This window comes from Phyllobates terribilis, unplaced genomic scaffold, assembly GCF_046119375.1.
Source record: "Phyllobates terribilis strain yellow unplaced genomic scaffold, ASM4611937v1 Scaffold_3__8_contigs__length_932513732, whole genome shotgun sequence".
Lineage (NCBI taxonomy): Eukaryota > Metazoa > Chordata > Amphibia > Anura > Dendrobatidae > Phyllobates > Phyllobates terribilis.
Genome location: NW_027362763.1, coordinates 565,098,537 through 565,119,484, shown reverse-complemented (window position 1 = coordinate 565,119,484; position 20,948 = coordinate 565,098,537).

The window sequence follows — 20,948 nt, the reverse complement described above, 5'->3', positions numbered from 1 at the left end:
TGAAAGGAAATTATACGAACCACCATGGGATTTACTCTTAGAGAATTGTGGACTAGATGACCTGGATTGGTGGCTTTCAGGTCATTCATTTTGCATGCTATTGTTAAGCAGTTGCTCTTGTGTTCAGTTTAAAATTATTTACTGAATCAAATGAAGCTAATTCTTAAAGACATGAGCTATAAAGAAATGCAGCCCCTCAGTAATAGCAACGCCTACTCATTTTCTGCTTGGTACTGATATACAGGTAATTGCTTATCTATTTTTATCATGTTCTCCACTAAAGATATTTTGCAATAAGAGAAAAGATGCATATGTCTCCTCTCGAAATGACAAGCAGGTTAATTAGTTGTATAGTAAAAGAATGGTAGTGTACACTTGTGGTGTCATCTAGACTTGTGTCTTCTAAGGTCTAATTACCAAACTTTCTAAAGATACCACTTTCAGTTCACAGAGCACTCATCTCCTATGATTCACTTATCCAAGCCTGGTTTTAAGTTGGGTTATTTTTGCCCTGTGCTGACATCATTGTGACAGATGAGTAAAAGCATTTATAGATAAGAGCTAATGCAGCTAAAGAAGTCTATTTAAAGTGATCTTCATACTACTTTCTTGCATGTGTTATCAACATTCATGTTTTATCTTTGCCATTCCTATATATGTTTGTGAAAATATGAGGTTTCTAAATCCAGGCAACTTTTAACCATCAGTCAGTGAATGCCTGTGTCATTAAAAACGTGTGCAGAACTTAAAAGATGCTGAGTTTTAATAATACATTTGAGAAAACAACATTATTGACAACTCAGCCAAGCTAAATCATTTTTCTTCAGGGCTAAAATAGAAATTCTATGAAGTTTTTAGTTGGTTAAACATTTCTGTAAATAAGTTGTGATTTTTACAAGTATCCACATTTTGTTTATTCCCTTTCCTCTTGCTCCCTTCACTTCCACCAGAATAGGCACATTCTGATACGCAGGAGTGCACAGCATTTTGACAGAATGACAAGTCACCACTTGGAAAACTCTGCTTTGACTTTTTTTTAAGTATTCATGTTTTTGACATAACATTTTAAACTAATTTTATCTTTACTTCTGAAATATACTCTTATCAACTTCCTTATTTACATGCTTCATTTCTAGAATGCCTCCTGGCATAGACCTCTTTATCTGCTGTATGTCATTTGGTCACATGCATTCCCCTAAATTCTGACTTATTGAAATACTTGAGGTATCTTTGCAAGAGGGAATTGGGAGAATGAAGAGTGATAGGTACAGCTTTTTTTATATATTTAACATACATTTAAGCAAGAGATAAGAACAACATGAATGGTATTTCCATAGTAAAGATATTACAGTTGTATAGTTTAGCATAGGTAAGTTGGTAGAAGCAATAACAGTTGCAGAAAGTATGAGGTCATGTGAAGAGGAGGAATCGGGAAAACAGCACTTACAAGTTGATGAAAGAGAAGACGAAGAGGCTAATTCGACATTCCACATATAGAGTCTACATTAGCATTGACATATTATAATTAGTGTTGAGTAGTGTTGAGCGATACCTTCCGATATCAGGAAATATCGTATCGGATTGGATCGGGCCGATACCCAAAAAGTATCGGATATCGCCGATTCCGATACCGGAAACCAATGCAAGTCAATGGGACACAAATATCGGAATGAAAATAAACCCTTTCTTTCCTTGTAGGTTAATTCTACATGAAGTAAAACAACTAAGAATAATGTAGAATGACATGAAAAGCCGGCAATTCATCAGCGGCATTCACCGGTACCCGACAATTTACAACAGAAAGAATAGAGCTTCACACATAGATTAGATAGATAGAAACATGTCAGTCACATATATATGAAGTACAGTGACAGTGTTGCTTACTGTACTTGTCATTTAGTGTAAAGGATTTATTAAAAAAAATATTAGTGTTTTCGTGCACCGTCTCTTTAAAAAAGCCGGCCGGCAATTCAGCATCTGTACCCGACAATTTATAACAGACAGAATAGAGCTTCACACATAGATTAGATAGATAGAAACATGTCAGTCACATATATAAGAAGTACAGTGACAGTGTTGCTTACAGAACTTGTCATTTAGTGTAAAGGATTTATTTAAAAAAATAATAGTGTTTTCATGCACCGTCTCTTTAAGAAAGCCGGCCGGCAATTCAGCATCTGTACCCGACAATTTAGAATAGAAGGAATAGAGAATCACACATAGATTAGATAGATAGAAACATGTCAGTCACATATATATGAAGTACAGTGACAGTGTTGATTACTGTACTTGTCATTTAGTGTTAAAATAAAGGATTTATTTAAAAAAAAATTGACGTGGGGTTCCCCTTAATTTTAGGCTCTAGCGGAGGTTAAGCAGACAGCTGGGGCAAATGTTTGAAGCCTGGGAAGGGGGTAATACCCACGGAGCTTCCCAGGCTACTAATATCAGCCCCCAGCTGAATACCTAGCCTTTACTAGCTATTAAAATGGGGGACCCCCCCAAAAAAATGACGTGGGGTCCCCCCTAATTTAATAGCTAGCACAGGCTAGGCAGACAGCTGGGGGCTGATATTAATAGCCCAGGAAGGGTGCCATGAATATTGGCCCCCTCCCAGGCTAGAAACACCAGCCGTCAGCCGCCCCAGAAATGGCGCATCCATAGGATGCGCCAATTCTGGCACTTAGCCTCGCTCTTCCACGCTGCCCTGGTGCGGTGGCAGGGGGTAATAGGGTTGGGGTTGATGTCAGCTTATAATGCCAGCTGACATCAAGCCCAGGTTAGTAATGGAGAGGCGTCTATAAGACACCCCCATTACTAACCCCATAGTCAAAGTTAAAAGAAAACACAAACACCCAGAGTAAAGTCCTTTAATTGAAATAAAGACACAATTCTTTATTGTTCTAAATTAAACCATACTTACCATCACGCCCATTCCAGCTGAAGCCAACGATCTCCTGCAATAAAAGAAAAATAATAAAGCAACCTCATCCTTACCTTTCGATGGTTCCCAGGACAGCTCCAGCTCTGCTACATCGAGATGACAGGCTGGACCGCAGCAGAAAGCTGCCATCCAGCCTGTCATCCCGCAGACACTGAGAAGCGCAGGCATGCTTGCGCTCCTCAGTGTCTCTCTGTGACGTCATCCAGATGAGCCGAGTTCATGTCCAATGAACTCAGCTCACCTCATGCACGTCACTGACAGCGTGGGAAAATTCTCCTGCACTCAGCGCTTCAGCGTGAGAATTCTCCCACGCTGTCAGTGACATACATGAGGTGAGGTCATGTCCAATGAACTCAGCTCACCTCATGCACGTCACTGACAGCGTGGGAAAATTCTCACGCTGAAGTGCTGAGTGCAGGAGAATTTTCCCACGCTGTCAGTGACGTACATGAAGTGAGCGGAGTTCATTGGACATGACCTCGGCTCATCTGGATGCCGTCACAGCCAGACACTGAGGAGTGGAAGTATGCCTGCGCTTCTCAGTGTCTGCGGGATGACAGGATGGATGGCAGCGTTCTGCTGCGGTCCAGCCTGTCATCTCGATGTAGCAGAGCTGAAGCTGTCGTGGGAGCCATGGAAAGGTAAGGATGAGGTTGCTTTATTATTTTACTTTTATTGCAGGAGATCGTTGGCTTCAGCTGGAATGGGCGTGGTGGTAAGTATGGTTTAATTTAGAACAATAAAGAATTGTGTGTTTATTTCAATTAAAGGACTTTTTTCTGGGTGTTGTGTTTTTTTAAATACTTTACTAGAAATTCATGGTGGTCATGTCTAATATTGGCGTGACCCCATGAATTTTGGGCTTAGGGCCAGCTGATAATGCCAAGCTGGCCTTAACCCCTTTATTACCCAGTGAGCCACCGCACCAGGGCCCTGGATGAGTTGGGTACAGCGCCAGAAGATGGCGCTTCTATGAACGCGCCATTTTCTGGGGCGGCTGCGGACTGCAATTTGCAGCGGGGGTGGCCCAGAAAGCTTGGGTCTCCCTGCGCTGCGGATTCCAGCCCCCAGCTGCCTAGTTGTATCTGGCTGGGCACAAAAATAGGGCGAAGCCCCACGCATTTTTTTTTAAAATTATTTCATGAAATTCATGGAATAATTAAGAAAAAAAGGGCTTCCCTATATTGTTGTGTCCAACCAGGTACAAATAGGCAGCTGGTGGTTGGGGGCAGCCCATTCCTGCCTGCTGTACCTGGCTGGACACAAATATAGTGCGAAGCCCCACGTCAATTTTTTTTTAATTATTTCATGAAATAATTTTTTTAAAAAAGGGCTTCCCTATATTGTTGTGTCCGGCCAGGTACAAATAGGCAGCTGGTGGTTGGGGGCAGCCTGTTCCTGCCTGCTGTACCTGGCTGGACACAAATATAGGGCGAAGCCCCACGTCAATTTTTTTTAAAATAAGTCCTTTATTTTAACACTAAATGACATTTGAGGAGTTAATAAAGATGCAGTCCCTAAATTATTATTTATTTTTTAATTAATTTTTCCCAAAACTTTTGACGTGGGCTTCGCCATATTTTTGTATGCCAGCCAGGTACAGCATCCAGCTTCTATGAACGCGCCATTTTCCGGGGTGGCTGCGCACTGCAATTTTCAGCGGGGGGAGGGGGGGGGCAGAAAGCTTGGGCCTCCCTGCGCTGCAGATTCCATCCCCCAGCTGCCTAGTTGTACCTGGCTGGACACAAAAATAGGGAGAAGCTTCACGTATTTTTTTTTTTTAATTATTTCATGAAATTCATGAAATAATTAAGAAAAAAAGGGCTTCCCTATATTGTTGTGTCCAACCAGGTACAAATAGGCAGCTGGTGGTTGGGGGCAGCCCGTTCCTGCCTGCTGTACCTGGCTGGACACAAATATAGTGCGAAGCCCCACGTCAATTTTTTTTAAATCATTTCAGGAAATTCATGAAATAATTTAAAAAAATTGATGTGGGGCTTCGCCCTATATTTGTGTCCAGTCAGGTACAGCAGGCAGGAACGGGCTGCCCCCAACCACCAGCAGCCTATTTGTACCTAGCCGGACACAACAATATAGGGAAGCCCTTTTTTTCTGAATTATTCCATGAATTTCATGAATTTAAAAAAAAAAAAACGTGGCGCTTCGCCCTATTTTTGTGTCCAGCCAGGTACAACTAGGCAGCTGGGGGCTGGAATCTGCAGCGCAGGGAGGCCCAAGCTTTCTGGGCCCCACCCGCTGCAAATTGCAGTCCGCAGCCGCCCCGGAAAATGGCGCGTTCATAGAAGCGCCATCTTCTGGCGCTGTACCCAACTCATCCAGGGCCCTGATGCGGTGGCTCACTGGGTAATAAAGGGGTTAAGGCCAGCTTGGCATTATCAGCTGGCCCTAAGCCCGAAATTCATGGGGTCACGCCAATATTAGACATGACCACCATGAATTTCTAGTAAAGTATTTAAAAAAAACACAAACACCCAGAAAAAAGTCCTTTAATTGAAATAAACACACAATTCTTTATTGTTCTAAATTAAACCATACTTACCATCACGCCCATTCCAGCTGAAGCCAACGATCTCCTGCAATAAAAGAAAAATAATAAAGCAACCTCATCCTTACCTTTCCATGGCTCCCACGATGGCTCCAGCTCTGCTACATCGAGATGACAGGCTGGACCGCAGCAGAACGCTGCCATCCAGCCTGTCATCCCGCAGACACTGAGAAGCGCAGGCATACTTCCACTCCTCAGTGTCTGGCTGTGACGGCATCCAGATGAGCCGACAATGAACTCGGCTCACCTCATGTACGTCACTGACAGCGTGGGAAAATTCTCCTGCACTCAGCGCTTCAGCGTGAGAATTTTCCCACGCTGTCAGTGACGTGCATGAGGTGAGGTCATGTCCCATGAACTCGGCGCACCTCATGCACGTCACTGACAGCGTGGGAGAATTCTCACGCTGAAGCGCTGAGTGCAGGAGAATTTTCCCACGCTGTCAGTGACGTGCATGAGGTGAGCTGAGTTCATTGGACATGACCTCGGCTCATCTGGATGACGTCACAGAAAGACACTGAGGAGCGCAAGCATGCCTGCGCTTCTCAGTGTCTGCGGGATGACAGGATGGATGGCAGCGTTCTGCTGCGGTCCAGCCTGTCATCTCGATGTAGCAGAGCTGAAGCTGTCCTGGAAACCATGGAAAGGTAAGGATGAGGTTGCTTTATTATTTTTCTTTTATTGCAGGAGATCGTTGGCTTCAGCTGGAATGGGCGTGATGGTAAGTATGGTTTAATTTAGAACAATAAAGAATTGTGTCTTTATTTCAATTAAAGGACTTTTTTCTGGGTGTTTGTGTTTTTTTTAAATACTTTACTAGAAATTCATGGCGGTCATGTCTAATATTGGCGTGACCCCATGAATTTCGGGCTTAGGGCCAGCTGATAATGCCAAGCTGGCCTTAACCCCTTTATTACCCAGTGAGCCACCGCACCAGGGCCCTGGATGAGTTGGGTACAGCGCCAGAAGATGGCGCTTCTATGAACGCGCCATTTTCTGGGGCGGCTGCGGACTGCAATTTGCAGCGGGTGGGGCCCAGAAAGCTTGGGTCTCCCTGCGCTGCGGATTCCAGCCCCCAGCTGCCTAGTTGTATCTGGCTGGGCACAAAAATAGGGCGAAGCCCCACGCATTTTTTTTTTAAATTATTTCATGAAATTCATGGAATAATTAAGAAAAAAAGGGCTTCCCTATATTGTTGTGTCCAACCAGGTACAAATAGGCAGCTGGTGGTTGGGGGCAGCCCGTTCCTGCCTGCTGTACCTGGCTGGACACAAATATAGTGCGAAGCCCCACGTCAATTTTTTTTTAATTATTTCATGAAATAATTTTTTTAAAAAAGGGCTTCCTTATATTGTTGTGTCCGGCCAGGTACAAATAGGCAGCTGGTGGTTGGGGGCAGCCTGTTCCTGCCTGCTGTACCTGGCTGGACACAAATATAGGGCGAAGCCCCACGTCAATTTTTTTTTTAAATAAATCCTTTATTTTAACACTAAATGACATTTGAGGAGTTAATAAAGATGCAGTCCCTAAATTATTATTTATTTTTTAATTAATTTTTCCCAAAACTTTTGACGTGGGCTTCGCCATATTTTTGTATGCCAGCCAGGTACAGCATCCAGCTTCTATGAACGCGCCATTTTCCGGGGCGGCTGCGGACTGCAATTTGCAGCGGGTGGGACCCAGAAAGCTTGGGTCTCCCTGCGCTGCAGATTCCAGCCCCCAGCTGCCTAGTTGTACCTGGCTGGACACAAAAATAGGGCGAAGCGCCACACATTTTTTTTTTTAATTATTTCATGAAATTCATGGAATAATTAAGAAAAAAAGGGCTTCCCTATATTGTTGTGTCCGGCTAGGTACAAATAGGCAGCTGGTGGTTGGGGGCAGCCCGTTCCTGCCTGCTGTACCTGGCTGGACACAATTATAGGGCGAAGCCCCACATAATTTTTTTTTAATTATTTCATGAATTTCCTGAAATAATTAAAAAAAAATTGACGTGGGGCTTCACACTATATTTGTGTCCAGCCAGGTACAGCAGGCAGGAACGGGCTGCCCCCAACCACCAGCTGCCTATTTGTACCTAGCCGGACACAACAATATAGGGAAGCCCTTTTTTTCTTAATTATTCCATGAATTTCATGAAATAATTAAAAAAAAAAAAACGTGGAGCTTCTCCCTATTTTTGTGTCCAGCCAGGTACAACTAGGCAGCTGGGGGATGGAATCTGCAGCGCAGGGAGGCCCAAGCTTTTTGCCCTCCCCCCCCCCGCTGAAAATTGCAGTCCGCGGCCGCCCCGGAAAATGGCGCGTTCATAGAAGCTGGATGCTGTACCTGGCTGGCATACAAAAATATGGCGAAGCCCACGTCAAAAGTTTTGGGAAAAATTTATTAAAAAATAAATAATAATTTAGGGACTGCATCTTTATTAAGTCCTCAAATGTCATTTAGTGTTAAAATAAAGGATTTATTTAAAAAAAAAATGGCGTGGGATCCCCCATAATTTTAGTCTCTAGCGGAGGTTAAGCAGACGGCTGGGGCAGATGTTTGAAGCCTGGGAAGGGGGTAAAACCCACGGAGCTTCCCAGGCTACTAATATCAGCCCCCAGCTGAATACCTAGCCTTTACTAGCTATTAAAATGGGGGACCCCCCCAAAAAAAATGACGTGGGGTCCCCTCTATTTTAATAGCTAGCAAAGGCTAGGCAGACAGCTGGGGGCTGATATTAATAGCTCAGGAAGGGTGCCATGAATATTGGCCCCCTCCCAGGCTAGAAACACCAGCCGTCAGCCGCCCCAGAAATGGCGCATCCATAGGATGCGCCAATTCTGGCACTTAGCCTCGCTCTTCCACGCTGCCCTGGTGCGGTGGCAGGGGGTAATAGTGGTGGGGTTCATGTCAGCGCCAGCTGCCATGAAGCCCAGGTTAGTAATGATGGCCGTCTATATGACACCCCCATTACTAACCTACAAAGTGTTAAAAAGAAAAAACACACTACACCCAGAAAAAAATAATTTATTTGAAATAAAACACCATTTTATTTAATTCTTAGTTTACTAAAAAAAAAATAGTTACCTGTCCACGTTCCTGCGCTGATCTCCCATGCACAGCTGTCACATCTGGAGATGGTGACAGCTGTGCATGGCTGCTGTAAGCTCACGCTGCCGGGAACACGTCCGCTCCCGGCAGCGGGAGCCACTGACTGAGGTCACCGGAGTGCATTCAGGCAGCGCAGCTCCGGAGACCTCCTTTACGGCAGTGCTGTACCGTGGGAATTTCTCACGATACAGCAGTGCCGTAAAGGAGCTAACCGGAGCAGCGCTGCCTGAACTCCGGTGAACCCTTACGGCCCCGTCATTCTAGCGGCGGCAGCGGTTCAGAGCGGTCACATTCTATGTGGCTGCTCTGAACTGGAGATCTTCGTGGGACACTCGTGGACTACTACGGAGGGGTAAGGATAAGGTTGTGGTTTATTATTTTATATTTTATTACAGGAGATCGATGGCTTCGGGGAATTAGGTGTCTAGGTGAGTATAGGTGTAGTTTTTTATTTTTTACTTTATTTTAGGTGACGATCGGCGGGGACAGGTAATGTATGAACTAATTTCTTTTAGGTAACCACTGGCCACCAATGACGTGTATTTAACATTTATTGGGGACACAGTAGGGCAATTTAAATAGCAGGATCAGGCTGATGGGAACTACTGCTCCCATCGAGCTGATCCTGCTGGCAGGAGTGGACGGGGGACAGACATAGGCCGATGGGAGTAGTAGTGTCACATCGGCCTATGTCTGCCCGCACACACACCCCGCACACACACCCCGCACACACACCCCGCACACACACCCCACACACACACCCCACACACACACCCCCGCACACACACACCCCGCACACACACCCCGCACACACACACCCCGCACACACACACCCCGCACACACACCCCGCACACACACCCCACACACACACACACACACACTAGTGTTGAGCATTCCGATACTGAAATATCGGGTATCGGCCGATATTCACTGTATCGGAATTCCGATACTTAATTCCGATACTTTTATAATATCGAATACCGGAATCGGAAGTTCCCATAATGCCTGCGCTCTGCAGTGTCTGTGAAGGATGACAAGTTGGATGGCAGCGCGATCCAGCTTGTCATCAGAATGCCATCCCAGCGTGGGAGAATTCTCCTGATTGTTTAAAAGCCGGCGCGCGGTAAAAAGCCGCCGGCTTTTAAACAATCACGCAGCCCCATACTGCTTCCCCGCAGCCTCCCACCCCGATCCTCCGCTCCCCTCGCCACCTCCCATCCCGATCGTAAATTAGGACCGGGCGGGGAGCACAGCACCAAGGAGCGAAGGACCCGGGCGGGGAAGCCGGCAGTGAAAAGACTTCACCGCCGGCTTTCCCGTTCTGTGCTGCGCTTTCCCGCCGGTTATTTCAAATGAACAGCTGAGGTATCAGGTGATGCCGATCAGCTGTTCATTTGAAGTAGCCGCGGTGCCCTCAGAGGGTTCATGTGAGTTCATGCTTGACTGCATGAACTCACATCAACTTTCCCACGGCCGCACAGGTCAGCCTCACCTCCCAGACGCGTCATGATTAGTGTGTGCGGGGTGTGTGTGTGTGCGGGGTGTGTGTGCGGGTGTGTGTGCGGGGTGTGTGTGTGTGTGTGTGCGGGGTGTGTGTGTGTGTGTGTGTGGGGTGTGTGTGCGGGGTGTGTGTGTGCGGGTGTGTGTGCGGGGTGTGTGTGTGCGGGTGTGTGTGCGGGGTGTGTGTGTGCGGGTGTGTGTGTGTGTGTGTGGGGTGTGTGTGCGGGGTGTGTGTGTGCGGGTGTGTGTGTGTGTGTGTGGGGTGTGTGTGCGGGGTGTGTGTGCGGGGTGTGTGTGTGCGGGGTGTGTGTGTGCGGGGTGTGTGTGCGGGGTGTGTGTGCGGGGTGTGTGTGCGGGGTGTGTGTGCGGGGTGTGTGTGCGGGGTGTGTGTGCGGGGTGTGTGTGTGCGGGGTGTGTGTGTGCGGGGTGTGTGTGTGCGGGGTGTGTGTGTGCGGGGTGTGTGTGTGCGGGGGTGTGTGTGTGCGGGGTGTGTGTGTGTGCGGGGGTGTGTGTGCGGGGGTGTGTGTGTGGGGTGTGTGTGCGGGGTGTGTGTGCGGGGTGTGTGTGCGGGCAGACATAGGCCGATGTGACACTACTACTCCCATCGGCCTATGTCTGTCCCCCGTCCACTCCTGCCAGCAGGATCAGCTCGATGGGAGCAGTAGTTCCCATCAGCCTGATCCTGCTATTTAAATTGCCCTACTGTGTCCCCAATAAATGTTAAATACATGTCATTGGTGGCCAGTGGTTACCTAAAAGAAATTAGTTCATACATTACCTGTCCCCGCCGATCGTCACCTAAAATAAAGTAAAAAATAAAAAACTACACCTATACTCACCTAGACACCTAATTCCCCGAAGCCATCGATCTCCTGTAATAAAATATAAAATAATAAACCACAACCTTATCCTTACCCCTCCGTAGTAGTCCACGAGTGTCCCACGAAGATCTCCAGTTCAGAGCAGCCACATAGAATGTGACCGCTCTGAACCGCTGCCGCCGCTAGAATGACGGGGCCGTAAGGGTTCACCGGAGTTCAGGCAGCGCTGCTCCGGTTAGCTCCTTTACGGCACTGCTGTATCGTGAGAAATTCCCACGGTACAGCACTGCCGTAAAGGAGGTCTCCGGAGCTGCGCTGCCTGAATGCACTCCGGTGACCTCAGTCAGTGGCTCCCGCTGCCGGGAGCGGACGTGTTCCCGGCAGCGTGAGCTTACAGCAGCCATGCACAGCTGTCACCATCTCCAGATGTGACAGCTGTGCATGGGAGATCAGCGCAGGAACGTGGACAGGTAACTATTTTTTTTTTAGTAAACTAAGAATTAAATAAAATGGTGTTTTATTTCAAATAAATTATTTTTTTCTGGGTGTAGTGTGTTTTTTCTTTTTAACACTTTGTAGGTTAGTAATGGGGGTGTCATATAGACGGCCATCATTACTAACCTGGGCTTCATGGCAGCTGGCGCTGACATGAACCCCACCACTATTACCCCCTGCCACCGCACCAGGGCAGCGTGGAAGAGCGAGGCTAAGTGCCAGAATTGGCGCATCCTATGGATGCGCCATTTCTGGGGCGGCTGACGGCTGGTGTTTCTAGCCTGGGAGGGGGCCAATATTCATGGCACCCTTCCTGAGCTATTAATATCAGCCCCCAGCTGTCTGCCTAGCCTTTGCTAGCTATTAAAATAGAGGGGACCCCACGTCATTTTTTTTTGGGGGGTCCCCCATTTTAATAGCTAGTAAAGGCTAGGTATTCAGCTGGGGGCTGATATTAGTAGCCTGGGAAGCTCCGTGGGTTTTACCCCCTTCCCAGGCTTCAAACATCTGCCCCAGCCGTCTGCTTAACCTCCGCTAGAGACTAAAATTATGGGGGATCCCACGCCATTTTTTTTTTAAATAAATCCTTTATTTTAACACTAAATGACATTTGAGGACTTAATAAAGATGCAGTCCCTAAATTATTATTTATTTTTTAATAAATTTTTCCCAAAACTTTTGACGTGGGCTTCGCCATATTTTTGTATGCCAGCCAGGTACAGCATCCAGCTTCTATGAACGCGCCATTTTCCGGGGCGGCCGCGGACTGCAATTTTCAGCGGGGGGGGGGAGGGCAAAAAGCTTGGGCCTCCCTGCGCTGCAGATTCCATCCCCCAGCTGCCTAGTTGTACCTGGCTGGACACAAAAATAGGGAGAAGCTCCACGTTTTTTTTTTTTTAATTATTTCATGAAATTCATGGAATAATTAAGAAAAAAAGGGCTTCCCTATATTGTTGTGTCCGGCTAGGTACAAATAGGCAGCTGGTGGTTGGGGGCAGCCCGTTCCTGCCTGCTGTACCTGGCTGGACACAAATATAGTGTGAAGCCCCACGTCAATTTTTTTTTAATTATTTCAGGAAATTCATGAAATAATTAAAAAAAAATTATGTGGGGCTTCGCCCTATAATTGTGTCCAGCCAGGTACAGCAGGCAGGAACGGGCTGCCCCCAACCACCAGCTGCCTATTTGTACCTGGTTGGACACAACAATATAGGGAAGCCCTTTTTTTCTTAATTATTCCATGAATTTCATGAAATAATTAAAAAAAAAAATGTGTGGCGCTTCGCCCTATTTTTGTGTCCAGCCAGGTACAACTAGGCAGCTGGGGGCTGGAATCTGCAGCGCAGGGAGACCCAAGCTTTCTGGGTCCCACCCGCTGCAAATTGCAGTCCGCAGCCGCCCCGGAAAATGGCGCGTTCATAGAAGCGCCATCTTCTGGCGCTGTACCCAACTCATCCAGGGCCCTGGTGCGGTGGCTCACTGGGTAATAAAGGGGTTAAGGCCAGCTTGGCATTATCAGCTGGCCCTAAGCCCGAAATTCATGGGGTCACGCCAATATTAGACATGACCGCCATGAATTTCTAGTAAAGTATTTAAAAAAAACACAAACACCCAGAAAAAAGTCCTTTAATTGAAATAAAGACACAATTCTTTATTGTTCTAAATTAAACCATACTTACCGCCACACCCATTCCAGCTGAAGCCAACGATCTCCTGCAATAAAAGTAAAATAATAAAGCAACCTCATCCTTACCTTTCCATGGTTCCCACGACAGCTTCAGCTCTGCTACATCGAGATGACAGGCTGGACCGCAGCAGAACGCCGCCATCCAGTCTGTCATCCCGCAGACACTGAGAAGCGCAGGCATGCTTGCGCTCCTCAGTGTCTTTCTGTGACGTCATCCAGATGAGCCGAGGTCATGTCCAATGAACTCAGCTCACCTCATGCACGTCACTGACAGCGTGGGAAAATTCTCCTGCACTCAGCGCTTCAGCGTGAGAATTCTCCCACGCTGTCAGTGACGTGCATGAGGTGCGCCGAGTTCATGGGACATGACCTCACCTCATGCACGTCACTGACAGCGTGGGAAAATTCTCACGCTGAAGCGCTGAGTGCAGGAGAATTTTCCCACGCTGTCAGTGACGTACATGAGGTGAGCCGAGTTCATTGTCGGCTCATCTGGATGCCGTCACAGCCAGACACTGAGGAGTGGAAGTATGCCTGCGCTTCTCAGTGTCTGCGGGATGACAGGATGGATGGCAGCGTTCTGCTGCGGTCCAGCCTGTCATCTCGATGTAGCAGAGCTGGAGCCGTCGTGGGAGCCATGGAAAGGTAAGGATGAGGTTGCTTTATTATTTTTCTTTTATTGCAGGAGATCGTTGGCTTCAGCTGGAATGGGCGTGATGGTAAGTATGGTTTAATTTAGAACAATAAAGAATTGTGTGTTTATTTCAATTAAAGGACTTTTTTCTGGGTGTTTGTGTTTTTTTTAAATACTTTACTAGAAATTCATGGTGGTCATGTCTAATATTGGCGTGACCCCATGAATTTCGGGCTTAGGGCCAGCTGATAATGCCAAGCTGGCCTTAACCCCTTTATTACCCAGTGAGCCACCGCATCAGGGCCCTGGATGAGTTGGGTACAGCGCCAGAAGATGGCGCTTCTATGAACGCGCCATTTTCCGGGGCGGCTGCGGACTGCAATTTGCAGCGGGTGGGGCCCAGAAAGCTTGGGCCTCCCTGCGCTGCAGATTCCAGCCCCCAGCTGCCTAGTTGTACCTGGCTGGACACAAAAATAGGGCGAAGCGCCACGTTTTTTTTTTTTTAAATTCATGAAATTCATGGAATAATTCAGAAAAAAAGGGCTTCCCTATATTGTTGTGTCCGGCTAGGTACAAATAGGCTGCTGGTGGTTGGGGGCAGCCCGTTCCTGCCTGCTGTACCTGACTGGACACAAATATAGGGCGAAGCCCCACATCAATTTTTTTAAATTATTTCATGAATTTCCTGAAATGATTTAAAAAAAATTGACGTGGGGCTTCGCACTATATTTGTGTCCAGCCAGGTACAGCAGGCAGGAACGGGCTGCCCCCAACCACCAGCTGCCTATTTGTACCTGGTTGGACACAACAATATAGGGAAGCCCTTTTTTTCTTAATTATTTCATGAATTTCATGAAATAATTAAAAAAAAAAAATACGTGAAGCTTCTCCCTATTTTTGTGTCCAGCCAGGTACAACTAGGCAGCTGGGGGATGGAATCTGCAGCGCAGGGAGGCCCAAGCTTTCTGCCCCCCCCCCTCCCCCCGCTGAAAATTGCAGTGCGCAGCCACCCCGGAAAATGGCGCGTTCATAGAATCTGGATGCTGTACCTGGCTGGCATACAAAAATATGGCGAAGCCCACGTCAAAAGTTTTGGGAAAAATTAATTAAAAAATAAATAATAATTTAGGGACTGCATCTTTATTAACTCCTCAAATGTCATTTAGTGTTAAAATAAAGGACTTATTTTAAAAAAAATTGACGTGGGGCTTCGCCCTATATTTGTGTCCAGCCAGGTACAGCAGGCAGGAACAGGCTGCCCCCAACCACCAGCTGCCTATTTGTACCTGGCCGGACACAACAATATAGGGAAGCCCTTTTTTAAAAAAATTATTTCATGAAATAATTAAAAAAAAATTGACGTGGGGCTTCGCACTATATTTGTGTCCAGCCAGGTACAGCAGGCAGGAACGGGCTGCCCCCAACCACCAGCTGCCTATTTGTACCTGGTTGGACACAACAATATAGGGAAGCCCTTTTTTTCTTAATTATTCCATGAATTTCATGAAATAATTTTAAAAAAAAATGCGTGGGGCTTCGCCCTATTTTTGTGCCCAGCCAGATACAACTAGGCAGCTGGGGGCTGGAATCCGCAGCGCAGGGAGACCCAAGCTTTCTGGGCCACCCCCGCTGCAAATTGCAGTCCGCAGCCGCCCCAGAAAATGGCGCGTTCATAGAAGCGCCATCTTCTGGCGCTGTACCCAACTCATCCAGGGCCCTGGTGCGGTGGCTCACTGGGTAATAAAGGGGTTAAGGCCAGCTTGGCATTATCAGCTGGCCCTAAGCCCAAAATTCATGGGGTCACGCCAATATTAGACATGACCACCATGAATTTCTAGTAAAGTATTTAAAAAAACACAACACCCAGAAAAAAGTCCTTTAATTGAAATAAACACACAATTCTTTATTGTTCTAAATTAAACCATACTTACCACCACGCCCATTCCAGCTGAAGCCAACGATCTCCTGCAATAAAAGTAAAATAATAAACCAACCTCATCCTTACCTTTCCATGGCTCCCACGACAGCTTCAGCTCTGCTACATCGAGATGACAGGCTGGACCGCAGCAGAACGCTGCCATCCATCCTGTCATCCCGCAGACACTGAGAAGCGCAGGCATACTTCCACTCCTCAGTGTCTGGCTGTGACGGCATCCAGATGAGCCGAGGTCATGTCCAATGAACTCCGCTCACTTCATGTACGTCACTGACAGCGTGGGAAAATTCTCCTGCACTCAGCACTTCAGCGTGAGAATTTTCCCACGCTGTCAGTGACGTGCATGAGGTGAGCTGAGTTCATTGGACAAGACCTCACCTCATGTATGTCACTGACAGCGTGGGAGAATTCTCACGCTGAAGCGCTGAGTGCAGGAGAATTTTCCCACGCTGTCAGTGACGTGCATGAGGTGAGCTGAGTTCATTGGACATGAACTCGGCTCATCTGGATGACGTCACAGAGAGACACTGAGGAGCGCAAGCATGCCTGCGCTTCTCAGTGTCTGCGGGATGACAGGCTGGATGGCAGCTTTCTGCTGCGGTCCAGCCTGTCATCTCGATGTAGCAGAGCTGGAGCTGTCCTGGGAACCATCGAAAGGTAAGGATGAGGTTGCTTTATTATTTTTCTTTTATTGCAGGAGATCGTTGGCTTCAGCTGGAATGGGCGTGATGGTAAGTATGGTTTAATTTAGAACAATAAAGAATTGTGTCTTTATTTCAATTAAAGGACTTTACTCTGGGTGTTTGTGTTTTCTTTTAACTTTGACTATGGGGTTAGTAATGGGGGTGTCTTATAGACGCCTCTCCATTACTAACCTGGGCTTGATGTCAGCTGGCATTATAAGCTGACATCAACCCCAACCCTATTACCCCCTGCCACCGCACCAGGGCAGCGTGGAAGAGCGAGGCTAAGTGCCAGAATTGGCGCATCCTATGGATGCGCCATTTCTGGGGCGGCTGACGGCTGGTGTTTCTAGCCTGGGAGGGGGCCAATATTCATGGCACCCTTCCTGGGCTATTAATATCAGCCCCCAGCTGTCTGCCTAGCCTGTGCTAGCTATTAAATTAGGGGGGACCCCACGTCATTTTTTTGGGGGGGTCCCCCATTTTAATAGCTAGTAAAGGCTAGGTATTCAGCTGGGGGCTGATATTAGTAGCCTGGGAAGCTCCGTGGGTATTACCCCCTTCCCAGGCTTCAAACATTTGCCCCAGCTGTCTGCTTAACCTCCGCTAGAGCCTAAAATTAAGGGGAACCCCACGTCAATTTTTTTTTAAATAAATCCTTTATTTTAACACTAAATGACAAGTACAGTAATCAACACTGTCACTGTACTTCATATATATGTGACTGACATGTTTCTATCTATCTAATCTATGTGTGATTCTCTATTCCTTCTATTCTAAATTGTCGGGTACAGATGTTGAATTGCCGGCCGGCTTTCTTAAAGAGACGGTGCATGAAAACACTATTATTTTTTTAAATAAATCCTTTACACTAAATGACAAGTTCTGTAAGCAACACTGTCACTGTACTTCTTATATATGTGACTGACATGTTTCTATCTACCTAATCTATGTGTGAAGCTCTATTCTGTCTGTTATAAATTGTCGGGTACAGATGCTGAATTGCCGGCCGGCTTTTTTAAAGAGACGGTGCACGAAAACACTAATATTTTTTTTAATAAATCCTTTACACTAAATGACAAGTACAGTAAGCAACACTGTCACTGTACTTCATATATATGTGACTGACATGTTTCTATCTATCTAATCTATGTGTGAAGCTCTATTCTTTCTGTTGTAAATTGTCGGGTACCGGTGAATGCCGCTGATGAATTGCCGGCTTTTCATGTCATTCTACATTATTCTTAGTTGTTTTACTTCATGTAGAATTAACCTACAAGGAAAGAAAGGGTTTATTTTCATTCCGATATTTGTGTCCCATTGACTTGCATTGGTTTCCGGTATCGGAATCGGCGATATCCGATACTTTTTGGGTATCGGCCCGATCCAATCCGATACGATATTTCCTGATATCGGAAGGTATCGCTCAACACTAATTATAATCTATTTCTGTGTCAAACGCTTAGGAACAGGAATGTGTGTCAGAAAACTCATTCAGTTCTTGCCCATACATGTATTCAGAAATGGGGGCTTTGAAGCATTTTGATAGTATTATCATTTTATCAGAATATTTCTAGACATTATGTCAATGTCCACAATGTTTTAATTTTTTGTTTACAGTTGGTCAATGAATGGGGTAGTATCACAGTCATTTCGATAACTGCATTTCAAAGTATCCATATTTTTGTTATCTTGGAGATTACCTGTTTTTAAATGATTTTGTTTAATTCCCAAACTAGGCTTACTCTAAAACAGTTACCTACAATGTCTTGTTTAAGATAATTTGGAGCTTCCTATTGTTGCAAAGATAATTTCTATAATAAGTACTTTCCTAATATAATAGATGTGGGCAGGTATTCAGGACATTGAACCCATATGTAACAGCTGATATTTACAGTATCACAAGAACAGGCCATATTTACTAGTACAATGGCAAGTACAAACATCAGTGCTCATCAGTAGATAGAACAGCCATAATGATATAAAGGGGAGGTCAGACATGTCCAAAATACTGATGAACAGCTATTCATACACCTACCATTTATAATCGGGGTGGCTGCTTAGTATTTTATATGCTTATTTTTTGGTCCTGCCCATAGTTCAGGCAATTCAGTACCTTAAAGCACCACTCCAGCATTTTCTTTTATTGCAGCATTGGAATGGTGCTTCTAATCTAAGGTCCCTGCCCTTAGTGTTATACTACCTGCCGCCTTCTTCACCTTCTATCACCGCCGCTCCGGTTGGTCGCCATCAGACGGTGACCTGCCAGATTACTCAAATGTTTGCTGGAGCAAGCTGGAGTTCACTTTTCAATGTAATTCTATGAGAGCTTTGTTCTGGCTCTCATAGATTTGCATTGAGAATTTGTGACTGTTACCTCTGACTTACGGCTAGTCAGAAGTTGCAGTTACAAGATGGTGCCGCTGGACTGGAGCGGCGCCAATAAAAAATGAAATTGGCGGTGCATAAGTATAAGACTAAGGTCAGAGACCTTAGATTAGAAGTACCACTCCGGCATTGAAAAAAAAAACACTGGAATGGTGCTCTAAAAGAATACCGCTGATACCACATTCTCCCCAACATCACAAGGATACACTGCATCTCACAAAATTTATGAACATTATAGCTGTGTAAGTGGATGTTAAACAGTAATTAGTAGTGGAATTAGATGGTAAACTATTGACTAGAATAATTCTACATAATAATAATTTTAGGATTTTAAATAGCTCCATTAAGGAGATGACATGTTTTTATGTCCAAAACCTTTAAGGGAAGAAAAATATCTCTGCAGAATTTACCAAACAAATCTGGAAGCCTGGAAATAAGACCACTAAAGAGCCTCAAAAATAACCTTAACAGCAGCCTCAAAAGCTTTCTCATGGTGAATAAACACATTAAAAGGCATATCCTTTGCTTGGAGCGGTACAGAAAAACAACTTCTTATCAACTGTAAACCTCACAACTCAGAAGTGTTGTGGAGATGAATTACATGTGAGCAATCACTTTCCCAACAGTCTTGAAATGAAATGCAGAAAGACTGCTTCACAGTCCAACGTAATGTAATTTAACTGTTTACCCTAATTCATCAGATTCCAGAATGTGATGCAAAGAAAAATAGTCATTTTTAACCTTCAATGAAGCAAATGTAATTCCATGCACTTTAAACAAAACTGGTATACCCTCTTCTATTCCTCTTCCTTCTATACAGTAATGAGTATAATAAGGGGATGTACCATACCATAATTAATTAAAATGTATAGAAGGTTGAGTAATATTTCTCCCCTGTTTACTGTATATGCTTTTGACTTAAAGATGACCTTTCACCGAATTTTTCATATTGAATTGGACAAGATGTAATAGTGGATCCAGAGTGGGAAAAAACATTTCTTTTTTTTTATTTTGCTTCTTTGCTGCAGCTTAGTAACATATTTAGCCCTAATTAGTTAAATTTTGTTAAGTCCAAGTGGGTATTATCAGATAGTTTTATTGGGAGCATATACTTCTTCTCCCTCTATGACGTTGGCCAATCATAGGCTTGCAGCATCATTCAAAGAAAATAAGTACATGCCTCCCCCATAAATTAGAGCAAATTTCTCAGTGTGTGAGATGTATGACAGATAGCTCTGATCTCCTGGTCTAACCTCCTGCATGAGTCAGTGTTGGGGAAGGGGCAGTGGAGCTGAGTTTAACTGAGTCATATTGCAAACCCTCTTATCAGCTCTTCTCCTTTTATAGCATTGGATTTGTCACCTCTGCGATACTACCCCTCCCCCCTTTGAACAGGGCTGACATTACATCTCACACAGGAGTAACCTGCCTGTTATAAACTACTCCTGGTGAGATTTAATGACACCCAGCTTTTATCTCACTGTAGAGCATTTAAAAGTTGAGCACAGCAGACATAAGTGTGATTACTGACACATCTCCAGGCAGGCAGTGTGGGGGTAGGGGCAGTACAGCAGAAATGACCATGCTAATGCAGTGCACAAGGAACCCAATACTTTGGAGCATGATTTGGATCCCTAGTGTCAACGAGGAGGTCATACCCAATGCCTAGCGCACTGATGCAGTGGTGGGTATAAAATGATGAATGTGCGGGGGTGATGCCAGCATTAGTGTTTCATCATGGCTGTATGGTCAGTGGCGTACCCCATGATGGTGGTGTAGCGAGGAAACAGCAGTGGTGTTGCAAAATGGGAAAAACTTCACTTCAAAGCAGCAAGTTGATAACAGCAGAGGATTGTGCATAAGCCTGATGGTTACATGTCTGATTATCATATTTGCTGAGGCAGGTTTCAGTAACAGCAATAACAGCAGCAGAAATAGGCATCCTGGGAAGTGCTGTGCAGTACATCCTTCCAGGTCAGGCATCAGACCTTATAAAATGCTGAAGTCCTAGACTGACACTATTGATCCCTTCTTCCACTCTACAGGGCTGTGATATCCTAGTGGGCCTTCATATCCCAGTACCTTCTATTCATCATGTCATGTAATGTGGCAAGGTTCCCATCATCACTTTGGGAGACTTACTTCTGAGATTCCTCCTGCCAGCCATGGCAAATTGTGTGCACTAGGGGAACTCAGACAT